A 14196-nucleotide genomic window follows, 5' to 3' on the forward strand; every position below is an offset into this window, starting at 1 on the left:
GGGATGTGCTGAACAATACTAGAGGCCAACTTCAAGCCCATAGCACAAGTCACGATCAAGTATGGGATCTACCAAGGAGATGAGCTGTCCCCACTGTTGTTCTGCATAGGCCTGAACCCCCTCAGTGAGATCATCAACAAGACTGGCTACAAATACTGACTACGGAACGGAGCAGTTGTCAGCCGCCTCCGTGACATCAAGCTGTATGCCAAAAGTAAATGAGACACTGATTCACTGATCCACACCACCAGGATCTACAGCAGGGACATGGAATGTCGTTCAGATTGTAGAAGTGTAGTCGGATTGTAATGAAGAGAGGGTAGGTAGTCAGAACTGAGAGGATCGAACTACCAGAATGCAACTTTGAGACACTGAGGAAAGCTACAAGTACCTGGAGATCCCACAGCAAATGGGAACCATGAAGAGGCCGCTAGGAAAGCTGCAACCACCAAGTACTTGGAGAGGGTCAGGCAAATCCTGAAGAGTCAGCTGAACGATAAGATCAAGATCCAGGCTATCCCTGCCCGTGATCAGGTACCCTGCTGGGATAATAAGTTGGCCAAAGGAGGCGATAGAAGCCACTAACATCAAAACAAGGAAGCTCCTGACCATGCATGGTGGTTTCACCCCAAGTCCAGCACCCTGAGGCTGTATGCTAAGAGGATGGAAGGAGGCCAGGGACTAGTGAGTCTCAGCACCACAGTCCAGGATGGAACAACAAACATCCACGAATACATCAGAAAGATGGCCCCAACCGACCGTGTGCTCAGTGACTTTGTCTGGTTTCTGGACATGTTTCCTTTCCATATGAAACATTGTCTTACTGCTATTGGATTCATATGCTTTATTTGGTGTTGGTGTGAGTATTAGCATAGTTGTGCAAGAAACTGAAAAGCTTGACTAAAGCATTATTGCTCCTGACAGTCATCAAATCAAACAATCAAATTGATTGTTATTATTCACATTTCACTTACATGGGCTCTAAGTAGGACTCACAGAAACAGTGGTCAAACAAACCCTCCCTCCAAAAAACAATCCAGTAAGAAGGCATCTCCACAAACAAAGCAGTCTCTAAAACTAAGGTGATGTTGATGTTGTAACAAATACATGTTTGTGGGCTCTAGCTCACTGTGTCGCAGTGGTACAAGCAGTTTGTTTTCCAACTGTCTAATCAGAGGGTCAGTGAATGGCTGGTCCTCCAGCTGCCAGAGGGAGAGAATACTGCAGTCAGATGTGCCTGGCATTGTGATAAACTGTGTGTGAACAAGCAAGAAGGTTAGACACAGAGGCTGACAAAGATGGATGACTGAGTGTGAGGGAGAAAAAGAGAAGATCAAGTAAAAGAGGTAAGGAACTTGGAAGAAAAAGAAGAATCATAGAAAGATAAACAGAAGACATGACATGTCCAGACAGTTCACCTCACTGCTTAGGCAGAGCAGCCAAATTAAAATGCAAAGCATCCAAAGGTGGCTGATGGAGGCTCAGAGTTATGAACTGATCAGGTTTTAGCCACTAGAAATAGAAAGGTAAAAATCATGTTTCACTTGAAATTTGTTTTTCTAACTGAAGACGTTACAAATAAACATTGACTGCACACTGTAGATTCAATGGTTGAATCTATCTATTTATCTATCTATCTATAGGGTATAGAAGAAAAAGTTAGGACGACAACAAAAGGGAACAGATATTTTTTTAGGTAGCTCACTAAAGTCAAAGTCAAATTTATTTATATTTCACATTTCATACAAAAGCTGTTCAATGTGGTTTACGAAGACAAAAATAGAAAATATAATACTTACAATAAAATTTATTTTTCATGTAAAAGCTATGAAAAAGAAAAACATTTTTCAGCCCGATTTAAAATAACTAATAAATTTTACACACCGCAGGTGTGAGGGGAGTTTATTCAACAACTGAGACACATGAAAACACTAAATGCTGCCTCACTTTGTTTGGTTCTAGCCCAAGGAATATTAAGTATACCTGTTCCTGAGGACCTAAGTGGCCTAGATGCCTTATAGCTCTCAAGTAGGTCAGTAATATATTTAGGCCCAAGACCACTGAATGCTTTATAAACCATTAGCAGAATTTTAAAATCAATCCTTTTACATACATGCAATCAATGCAACGATTTCAAAATCGGTGTAATATGATCCATTTTCCTGGTGCTGGTCAGGACCCAGCAGCAGCATTTTGAATAAGCTGCAGCTAATAAATTCATTTTTTTTTAGTAAGACCAGTAAAATACATTACAATAATCTGGACTACTGAAAATAAGTGCATGATTAAGCTTTTCAGTGTCTTTCTTGGCCACAAGACCCTTAATTTTTGCAATATTTTTAAAGCAGTAATAGGCTGAGTTTTTTGATTACTTTGAGTTAGAGAGGTAAAGATATGAGGTCCATCTCAGTCCATGCGTCCATGTGCAGGTTTCTCCCACACTCTACAGAGGGCAGTGACTTGTGACATCACTAAACATTAGCTTGGGTTGTCTTAAAGGGACACCACACAATTGTAACTGTTACAGGTCCCAGAACAGAACCCTGAGGGACGCCACACATAACCTTTATTCGGTCAGAATTATAGAATGATACAAAAATAATTCAAATGTGTCACATAAGATTTAAACCAATTAAGCACAGTTCCTGAGAGTCCCACCCATTTCTCTAACCTATCAAACAGTGTGTTGTGATCAGCCATATCCAATGCAGCAGTGAGGTCAAGCAATACTAAGACTGTAACTTTTGCTGCATCACTATTGAGCTGAATATCATTTAAGACTTTGATAAGAGCGGTCTCAGTGCTGTGATATGGTCAAAATCCAGATTGAAAAGCACTGAGAAGATTGTTCTGAGTGAGAATAAAAAGAATGTGCTTGAAAACAAAGTTCCTAAATAGCTATGCCAAAAATGTTAAATTAGATATGGGCCAATAATTACTAATTACTGAGGCATCCAATTAGGATTTTTTTTAAAATAAATAAATAAATAAATAAAATAGGTTCAATTACTGCAGTTTTCAGGGCCCTGATTGAAGAAATATATTAACTATCTGCAATAGTTCTGCAGATAGTTAGCTACACAATTAAAAAGGTTTTGTTTTGTTTTTTAACTGGTGGACAATATATCTAAAGAGCAAATTGTGGACTGTTGAACTATTTGTGTCAAAGATACAAAGTCTAAATGTTTTAAATTTCTTAAATTGTTAATAAAATAAAGGGGCACAGGTGTTATTACTATATCGCCAGAAATTGAGACACCAGCACGGACGTTGTTAATATTGTTATCGATGATCTTTGAAAAAAAAGGTCTTTCTTGCTCATTTCAACTTTTGATTATATATCTGAAGACTTTGTTCATAATTATTGTAATGAATCTGCAATATATTCACCGTGTCTGCACTCCCTTTTCTGAGTTCTAACCATTAAATCATTCCTCCAAGGTGAGCTTTCCCTCTACAGATAATTATGGTCTTAATCGGAGTAATAGCATCCATAACAGTCAAAGCATGAAGGTTAAAGCCATTTAACCAAGGTCATCAAGAGAATCCAAAAGCAAAGATGATGGTGGTGTGTAAGCCTAAATAAGCTGTGGACAGGTATCATCATTGATACAGCATTTTTTAAATTATTTTAAATTCACCTTTACCAGTAGTAATACAGACTACTGGTAAAGGTGACACAATAATGATCTGAAAAAGCTGTGTCACTGAGCACAACATCTAATACATTTAAACCTTTACAGACAACTAGATCCAATATATGACCCTTGTTATGCTCTGGATATGTCACATGTTGAGAGCATGTGACATATCCAGAATATGTCACATGCTCTCCAAAATATGTAACAATTCTCCAAAATATTCTCCAAAATATGTAACAATTCATTAACAAATCAGTTTTTTGCATAATCTAAATGAATATTAAATATTACAATCTCGCATCAAAACAACACAATCAAAATGAATACGAATAGAAGGTTAGAGAACTCACTAAATAATACTGCTTTGTTTCCTCACTTGACTTTTTTATTCTACCATTTCTTTAAATTGGAAAAGGTGACTGCACAGCAAACTTTAGAGAGTTCAGCTGGAATGACAGAAGACTCAGAGCTTTGTTCAAGGACAGTGGATACTCAGCATTAAGGGAAAGGAGATATTACTTATTCATTTTCTTCTCCCAGTTCACCCAGCCAATCATGAGATATGTTTCCGTGACCTTCTGGTGCAGTGCTACCAGCTTATTAGCATAATATTAGTTTTAAATAACAGTACTTGATGAAATAAATGTAGTCATGTATTATTAAAGGAAACCTGCATGCGTATATGTCCCGTGTGCAGTAGTGACCTCAACCAAAAGGTGGCAGTACCTGGCAGAGAGGTATATAGGGAGAGAAGGGTGAAGGGTGTGAAACTAAGCTGCTCTGATCCTTAAGGCATGCAGAGAGTTAGGACCCTGAAGCGTGAACTTGTGTACTGCAGTGAGGTCTAATGAGATTACACCAACACGATGGGAGAAGAGGATACATCAGGGTGCGTGAACCACTGAGGGTGAGCCTGTCCAAGTTCATGTTTACTAATCGAGTATCTCGAACACTGTTATTCTGGTTCATTTACTGGTTCCTGGGTCATTTAACCCTGCGTCTTGAGTTTTAATATATTTTGATGTTTGGTTTATGTTTAAGTTCATTAGCTTATCTAAGTTCATTACTATTTTTCCTATGTTGACTTGTTATAGTTAATTGTTTATTAGATTCTGCTTGTGTCTTCAACCTCTGTGTTTAAGTCTCCCTCGCCCTTCATATGTTTCATGTTTGCCTGTCTTATGTTTCCTGTTTTATTTTGAAGAGGTCTGGTGTCCCATGTTCATTGTGTTTAGTTTCACTTCCCCTGTGGCGTCATTATGTTCATTCTAATCAGCTGTGTTTCCACTTCCCCTGATCACCTCCTGTGTTTTTTCAGTCATTTGTTGGCTGATCTTCTGTTATCTTGACTTTTTCCTATCCTTGCATTGTTTCCAGGGTTTTTAATTCATGCCAGGTCTCCATGTCAGATTTCTATGTTCATGTTCCATGGTTAGCTTTAGTTTACCCAGTTTAGGTTGAGTTTTCGCCCCTGCCCTTTGTTTGTATTATTTTTGACAGCCTTAATAAATGGCTTGGTTTTTGTTTCACCAAGTTTTGTCTCTTCACCTTCCTGCACTTGGGTCCACCTTCTCACTCCCACGCAGTCAGCTTCTCTGCCAGACTGTGACAGATGATTTGGGCTTGTTTTGCTGTCACAGAACCGGCACACCTTACAGTCGATTATCAACATATTCTAGTCAAACTTGAGGCTGTCATTCAAACAGCGAAAGCTCAACTGACTTTCAATCATGCAGCAGGGAAATGATCTCAAGTAGGGCAAAAGATCTACAACAAAATGGCTGAAAAAAAAAGAATTAAGGTGTTGCAATGGCCCAGTCGAAGTCTAGACTTCAGTGTTATTGAAGTGAAAAGTTTGGGGAGAGCTGTGCATTAACAAATGCTGGAAAACCTCAATGTACTTAATGGGGCAATCGTGGCTCAAGAGTTGGCAGTTCGAAGGTTGCCAGTTCGAGCTCGGACAGTCTCGGTTGTTGTGTCCTTGGGCAAGACACTTCACCTACTGCCTACCGGTGATAGCCAGAGGGGCCGATAATCCCTTCAAGTTATTTGCTTCTGAAGGTGGTTCTACAAACTATTAATCTTGGGGTTCACTTAGGTTTTCCACAGGACTGCAGTGGTTAAAAAAGGAAACTGAACTGCAGCCACAGACACTTAAAAGCCTAACATATCCTTAGTTCTCTTCCTTCTTTGTGTCTCTGCTGTTATTTGAATTTTCTTTTGTCTCCTGCTGTGTCTCTCATTGTTTGTTTCTTTTATTTTGGTAATCACTTTCTTTTTGCATCTAGTCGCTTTGCTGACTTTATTCTGTCTCACGCTCCTGTGATTGTCAGTTCCTCCCTATGAGATCCCCATGTGTTTATATTTAGTCTTGTGTCTCCTTTGTCAGTTGGTTTGTTAACTTCTCCTTGCTTACCCCTTTGTGACTCTGAAAAGTTTGAGTGTAGGTTTTGATTCTTGTTAGTTTCTTCTTCTGTTTGCCTTTTTGTTGGACGCATCCTGGATCTTCCCCGCTGTGCTTTTAGTTGCTGTTCTTTCACTTGTAACCTCACTAAAAATATTTTGTGTTCGCCAATCGAGCTTTCTTGTCGTTCTTCACATGAGTCTTCATGTGATCCACAGTGACATATCTTTTTAAGACAGAGAAGAAACATTTGGTACTGGCGTTAGTCATTGTCCTCCACGTTTGTTTAGGGCAATGTAACTGATATAGACAGTTACATTTAAAGTAATGAGAGAGTTTGGAATCAGCTCAACTGTATCTACAACGCTGGCTCCAGGAACGCAGTACTAAAATAAGTCTTGGCCAAAATATCTCACTGGCATTGAGATATTTGAACGGGATTCCTGTATATGTAGCCAATCTGCATATTTCCACAGTGAAGGAAGTGTTGTGTCTGATGGCTGCTCTACTGAATCTGGATTCTCAGGCTTCTGTGTTTGTGTGTTCTTTTAACAGCCACTGCCTCAACAAAGAAATGGGCAAAGATATGAAGATATGAAAATTCTTATTTTGAAGAAACAAATGAACATGATGGATCTAATCAAGACCAACCTTCTCCATAATCTTCCTCTCCCTTTAAGTCTCATAGCCCAAATGCAAATGAAGGCAGGCAAAACTAAGTACTATACACATCCTATTTTCTTTGTTCTTCAGTTTCTCTGTGACCTTGTGGTTTATCTGTGCACTGTCTCCATCATCAGCTCTCTTTCACTTTCAGTTGTTATTGTCCAAATGACAATTAGACATAATCATCCATGCGTCATTGGTGACCTGCATGTCACAGTGCAAATCATGATTTTAACGCACTCTTCCTCTTACTTGATGATGTTTTCCAGTTATTATGGCAGAACTATACTCAAACAAAAGGAAGCTCTTTCATTGGTCATGGCATTCAGACACTGACCTTTCTAAAGATACGCTGAGCAGAGTTTTAAAGATGTCGCACATTCTTACCGCGTTCTTTGTTTCATCTCTTTATGCTGCATACGAGCATTTCAAAGCCTTGGGATAAAAAAAGGATTTGGCCAGTAATTCTTATTGGAGCTTTTCCTTCCCTATGTCCTGGATGCTCCCTTTCCCACAAGTACCTACTTTTTAACTCCCTAGACCAGAATGTGGTCCAGTAGAGACAGAGCCCTTAGTGCTGCTGAGCCTATTGTCTGGGACAGACTCCCCTCTAATCTCCAACATCATATCTGAGCATTTTCAAAGAGCACGTGAAATGTCATCTATGCACTAAGGCCTTGTTGCACAGCATGCACAGCAACCCTGGATTCCTTGAAAAGTGCTATAAGTCTGAGTTATTATTACTAGTATTGTTATTATTATTAAGGACCCCATGATTGCCACAATACACATTTGGTCCACTCTACTGAGTGATCCTTATTTAAGGGAAACAGTTTACCGTCTCCCAGCCTTCTCAACTTGATGGTACTGCAAATGTCATCTGACAGCTTCTTTTTTATCTTGTCACAATTCCTACAGCTGCTAAATGTTTTTGTCACTTAAACATAAACACACACCAGTCAGCCACATTATTCAAAGTAGTGAGAACTTAAGTGATGATCTCATTTACAGCGAATTCATGTGGATGTTAATTTGACACATACAGCACACCGAAACCAAACGACTAAGCAAACACTCCACAGTAGAAATGGCACTGGAAGCTGTTTCCTGCAGCAGGACATTGTATCCTGCTAAAGTAGAAGTTCGGGCTGGAAAACTAAGTTTCCTCCTGAAATACTTCAAATTGCTTACTCATTTACATAATGTGCCTGTATTCCTGTTAAATATTTAGAAATTAATGGTAAATGGACTGATTCTTATATAGAACTTTTCTACTCTCCTGGAGTACTCAAAACGCTCTATACCACATGCACACCCAATCTCACAAGCACTTTCTCTATACTTATCGCTGTCTAACTACATTTACACATTCATACTCCAATGGATGCATCAGAGAGCAACTTGGGGTTAGTATCTTGCCCAAGGATACTTGACATGCAGGCTGGAGGAGCCAGGGATCGAACTACCAACCTTCCAATCAGTAGGTGGCCTGCTCTACTTCCTGAGCTACAGCCACCTGTACCCCTAAATTAAACCACTGCATACTCCATAATATGGCTCACACCTCAAAAGTACAGCTAAATATTGTTTTGTTTTGTTTTTTCAGCTAAATTACCAGAAGAGTAAAGTATAATTATATTTAACTGTAATTATTTATTTGGTCCTGTAAACTTGATTTTATTGTAGTGCACCTGCCTTAAAGTGTATGTATGTTTAATATAATTAATATAATTAAGTCATTTCAAATCAGTTTACATTTATGCACAGCCTTAATACACTTAGTCACAATTTCGCTTATGCAATAAGACTTAAAGTTAGACTCTAGCTATGTGCAACTATAGCCAGTAGCTGCCTGCTAAACCTCAGCTCCACCTAATCCAGTGGTTCCCAAAGTGGGGCGCAGAGCCATTGTGGGGGCCGGGGTATGAATAAAAACAAAAAGAATGCTTGGACACTGCTAGCATAATGGACAGGTCTTTGACGGGGCTCCCACACAAACGCAAAGCAGAAGATGAAGCATCGACAAATATGCTTCCAAACCAACTTCCTTCCAAGCCAAAGACTAGAAAATATGGTGAAGCATATCTTCAAGTGCCAAGGTAGGTAACCCTGACAGAATTTGTTTCCCCTGCATCGGGAGCAGCGCTGGGCTCTCCAAATCACAGACAAACAGTATCCCACATTCTTGATGTTTAGTTCACAAACACTTTTTTTCAATGTATTAATAGCAGTGTTGAATATTCTTACACAGAAAAAAAAAACTTTTACTTTTACTAATTTACTTTTATTTGTTTATTTGTTTACAAAAGGTTTGAGGTGTGGAATAAACTGCAATGTAATTTCAAAAAAAAAATATGGGTGTGTGTGTGGTTGTAGGATGTGTTTGTGCAGGGAGGGGGGGGGATTTTCTTGTAAAACAAAGGGGGGGCTAGCAAAAAAAGTTTGAACACAACCTCTCGCTGTCTGTGTCTATGATTCAGCTTTCTAACCAATATGGTCACTTTTGGTTAAAAGTTAAAGTCTGCTATCTCATAGCTTAATACAGATTTATTCCCTCACATATCTTCCTCTCACCTATCTAAAAGCTGATGTTTTAGGGGTTACGTTAGGCCATTTGTTCGGAAATGGCACTGCAAGCTCTCGAACTGTCAATCAAATGTTTTATCAGATTGCAAAGTTTTCTAATCCACACTTTGCACAGAAATATTCAAATTTATTCATAGTTTCATTCCTGTGTGGTTGCGTTTAATACGTACTTATCTCATTCTGAAAACTATTATGTGTCTGTCAGTCCTACACTGACTGAAATGCTTTTACCACATGAAGAGCTTTGTTTCATTCTGGCATGAATGCATTTGGGAGTAAAATAATATTCTGACATCCGTCACTCAACAGCAGTAGAAAGAGAGCGAGAAAAGACAGTTGGCATGAAAAAATAGTGTAATTTTTCAAGATAGGCACTCAGCTAGTTTAATTATTTGTGATCCTACACAGTCCTACTCAGAGAATTTATCATCTCCAAGGGTGATTTGCATGTGCTTACAGAAAAGAGCTATCTTAGTTAAAACTAGTGAATGTACGTAGTGGCATTTGTCAGTGGATGCAGATTACAATATCAAGAGAAAGAGAGCGAAATAAATCAATTTACCTCAAACTTATGTCGTATATGGACTGTAATTGCGGTAATTCGTGCACAGTAATTGCAGTATCAATAATATTAATAATAATATTAACACTATCTGCTCCATTAAGGGGCATCTATATAGAAAGTCGATGAAAACTGGCAACTGCCTCAGCAGGCAGAAAACGTGCTGATAGGGAGCTCCTAAGTCAAACTTTTATCAACCTCCAGAAGTGATTGAACTATCAGTGATTGTGCAGGATACTGTTTACTGATTTATAATTGCCACTAAATAAACTAAAGGGTTTCCTAGACAACCAGAACATTCAACATTCACTAGCAACTAACTATCAGCAACAAAGCAATCGTCTGTGGATTCCCCTTTAAAGCTCTTCAGTGGTGGTTGTGGTTGTAGTCAGGAGTTCTGAGTATGCCAAAAACTGCAGTTCCTTTAACAGCAACCTGGTTCCAAACTGGGGTTGACCCACCCTAATTGTTTGTGTTGTCAAGTCGATATTGTATGTGTGCAGCTGCACTACTCATTGGGATATTTATGGGTCTGATGTAAATACTGTGTCTCAACAGGAGAAGCAACTGTCTCCTTACCGGTTCTAATTGTGTCCGCCTTCCATATCTTTTATCATAAGCTTATCTTAAAAAGTATTAGTTCGCTTCCTTTTTTTTGTTGCATATATTTCACATTTACAGGTTTTAGATGATTGAATAATTTTTAATATACAAAGATAACTCAAGTAAGTACTAAAAGCAATTTATAAACATGATATTTATTTATAATCACCTCTGTTAATCCTTGATATTTCTAATTGAGTGATTTGTATATATTAGTGTTATTTCTTAAGTTTGTAAACTCTGTAACATATTGTATTGTTTAGTCTGTTACTGTTACTGTCTTGGAGCAACTGTAACCCACATAATTTCCTTAGGGATTAATAAAGTATTCTGATTCTGATTTACTGATGGAAGAGGGCTATCCAAACCTGCCTGGCCCTGTGTGAGAAAGTAATGACCAGTTTTGTCTTCAGTTTCTGTCACTGGGATCTCTTCTTTTACCTCAGAACAAGAAAAAAGGAAAAAAAAAGCAGAAGTTGGGGATGATTTAGACTTGATGTCAGATATGGAGATAAAAACAAGTGATTCTACAATATTGCAATTTACTGAAAAATGGTAAAAGATGGAACCATTAAGATTAAAAATTGAAATGTAATTGAAAATCTTTAGGTTGAATCACAGGATTTAAACCTGCAGCGGTGAGGAAATGAGCCAAGGTGCAGTTTTGCATTGAAAGAGGCTTTCTAGACCCTGACTTAAAAGATTTGCACCATTTAAAGCCTGTTAAGATGGTAATTAAGAGTCAGTTTGTTGTGGTTGAAGTTAATAACATTTGGGTATTATAAACTTAGACGATTACTTACACTTTCAAACATGACATGTTTAGGCATATTTTAACAGGTTTGTTTCTGTTTTTGTCATTGTTGTGATTATTATGTTGCATCTGAAAAATATATCAACTTACACAAATAAAGAAAACAAATAAATAAATCAGATTTAACAGATACTTATATATAATATATTTAAGTATCTTCATGAAAAGCCTAGAACTTGACTGATTCAAGTCAGTGTCATTTGTTATTAGAGCAAAATTGTTTAATGTTTTATAACAATGACAATTTTAACTATATGTTTGGGTTATTATTTATTTATTTATTTATTGTTGTGTATTTGTTTGCTTGTTTCTATAGTTGGAACAAATCATATATGACCTAATCTGAAGGTTACAATAATAACATTTAAGCAGTTGTTGGCTGTCTCTGTGTCTGTAATGCCATAACCAGAATAACAGGGGTCAGGGCAGGGAAAAAGACCTGGATTTAGATTGCCTGACTGCGAGCGGGTCAGCTTGAAACAGGCTTATGAAACATGCTTATAGGCTGAGGAACAGTCCAGACCTGCAGGTAAGCTGTCAACCTTACTGGTGTGATCTCAACATGACTCGTGGACGACATCACAGTTTTAAACAGAGCTGTAAACATGAATCAACATAAAAAAGAATGATATGTTAATTTCTCCAACATTTTCACAGGAATTCTGGGATAAAGAAGCTGCTCACCAAAGTACACTGAAGGTGATAAAGTTAGGTAATGAGTTCTATGTTATGAGCTGATTTTTAAAACTTTAGGTTATATTATTTCTAAAAATGGACTCAACGCTCGTCCACAAATCTGAAACTAGGAAAAGCAGAAAACATGAGAAACTAGAAAGAAATATTTTGTCTAAAAATAAAAATCAATTATTGGATTTCACATAAATGATTTTGTTTTGTTTAATGGAATGATGCCTTAAGACAAGCTTTTTTCATGTTTAATGATTGATTTTGTCCTACAGAGTACATTTACAGACAAGTGACTACATGACATCATAGACTGGTATATTCAGTCTCCAGAACTCAGTCCAACAGAAAAACTGTGGTGGGAGCTGAAGCTTCAAGTTTTTTAAGTGACAGCCAAGAAACGTAAAGGATTTAGAGAGTTTCTATCAAAAGGAGCGGGTCAAAGTCTGAGACGTGCCCAAACCTGATGACCAGCTACAAGAAACACCTTACTGCTGTACTGACCAACATTTTGCCAATGTTGTGGTTCAGGGGGTTGGGAAGCTCATCTTGTAACCGGAAGGTTGCTGGTTTGATCCCCAGCTCTGTCTGTCTTGGTCGTTGTGTCCTTGGGCAAGACACTTCACCTACCCCCTACTGGTGATGGCCAGAGGGATGCTTACTTTTGGATAAAATACTTGTTTCACTCAATTACATGCAAATCGATTTCCAACGTTTATGTACTGTGTTTCTATTTGTTTCTCAATTTTTGCTTGATATTCTGTCTCCCCGCATTCAAATGAAACTACCATAAAAATGAGTGATTATTGATAATGTGTAAGCTTGCTGAAAATAAATAAATAAATGTTTTTTCCCCCACAGAGCTTATTCTCACTGATTTTGGGTGGTCTTTTCACGTTGGATTACATTATACACTTATTTATGTAAACATCTGTAATGTAATTGTTGAACATTTGATAAACAGATACAATTCTAACATTTAAAACATTTATATAAAAAGATTTAGCCCCTTAATACAGCGTGTCAGAAACGGTGGGATCAAATACTTTGTTGTAGCTTTTATATTGAGCTTAGGAAGAGAAAAAAACATCTTTATTATAGCCTCGGCTGTTTTACAGCCTTGGAACCCATCATCTATCTTCTGATGGAGACAAAGGTCAGTGTTTTCATAATTCTGGTGCAGCCGCTCGCTATACAGGCCAAGATTTTTCTTCTGTGCAGCAGTTTAACAATGCAGATACCGGTAAATTAATTTAAAGAAACAACTGGAATTTTAATGGTGTTCAGACTGTGACCTGTTTTTGGAATTATATTTTGGCCATGGGATTTCTTCTAAAAAGCACCTGGCCTCTGGCATCAACAGTCTTGTCCCTTGCCTACATTATTATGTATGTTCATATGCCGATATCAGTGCACAGAGATCGCCTGATGCAAAATCGAGCTGGTTACAATATTAGTGGTGATGCTTATTAAAAAGTGTTCATCACTGGGTTAAAGGAGCCTCTGAGAATGCAACAGAAAGAAAGATCTGCCTTTTGAGCTAACATTAAGCAGCATCGCTCAAAATCATACCCGGAGAAATCCACCAAAGAAGCACAGAAAGCTTCTCTACACCCACATGCAGGTTCAGAAAATAGACCAGAATACAATGCAGACACAAGAACTGTTACAGTTTGTCCTCACTTTTTTTTTCCTAGACTCACTTAACTTTCACACTTTTGTTCTTACTACCACTACCACTCTCCACCTACATCTGCAAGTACACAGTGAGCTCTCACTACAGGTCGTCAATATGATCTAACATTAACATATTAATACTTTATTCTTTTGTCAGAGCCTGTAACTACACTCTATTTCTATGGGTTATTCCCCAAACAATGTTATAAGTCATGGTTAATTCAAATCAGGTAGTTTTGAAAGCCACACTGCATTTTTTACAGTTGGTCTGTCTTTAATTTTGTGTTTTTCAGCACAGCTTTATTCAGTCTTCCTGTGCTTTTAAAGGAACTTTGTGTTTTTCTTTATTATTAATCTGTGGTCCAGTGTCATCATCACGCTAGAAAGCAAGTTCAGCACAGTTAGACTTTCTCTGCATTAGCTTAAACCTAAATCCTAAAACCCCTGTGAGAGATAATAGAGTCACAGTAGAAATGGCCAACCTTCCTTATCTGGTCCGGGCTCTACGCTTCACATTCTGTGCATGCTCACATAAATGGTGGCTTTGACATGTCATTTG

This window comes from Aulonocara stuartgranti (genome assembly GCF_965226115.1).
Source record: "Aulonocara stuartgranti genome assembly, chromosome: 22".
In the NCBI taxonomy this organism is placed as follows: domain Eukaryota; kingdom Metazoa; phylum Chordata; class Actinopteri; order Cichliformes; family Cichlidae; genus Aulonocara; species Aulonocara stuartgranti.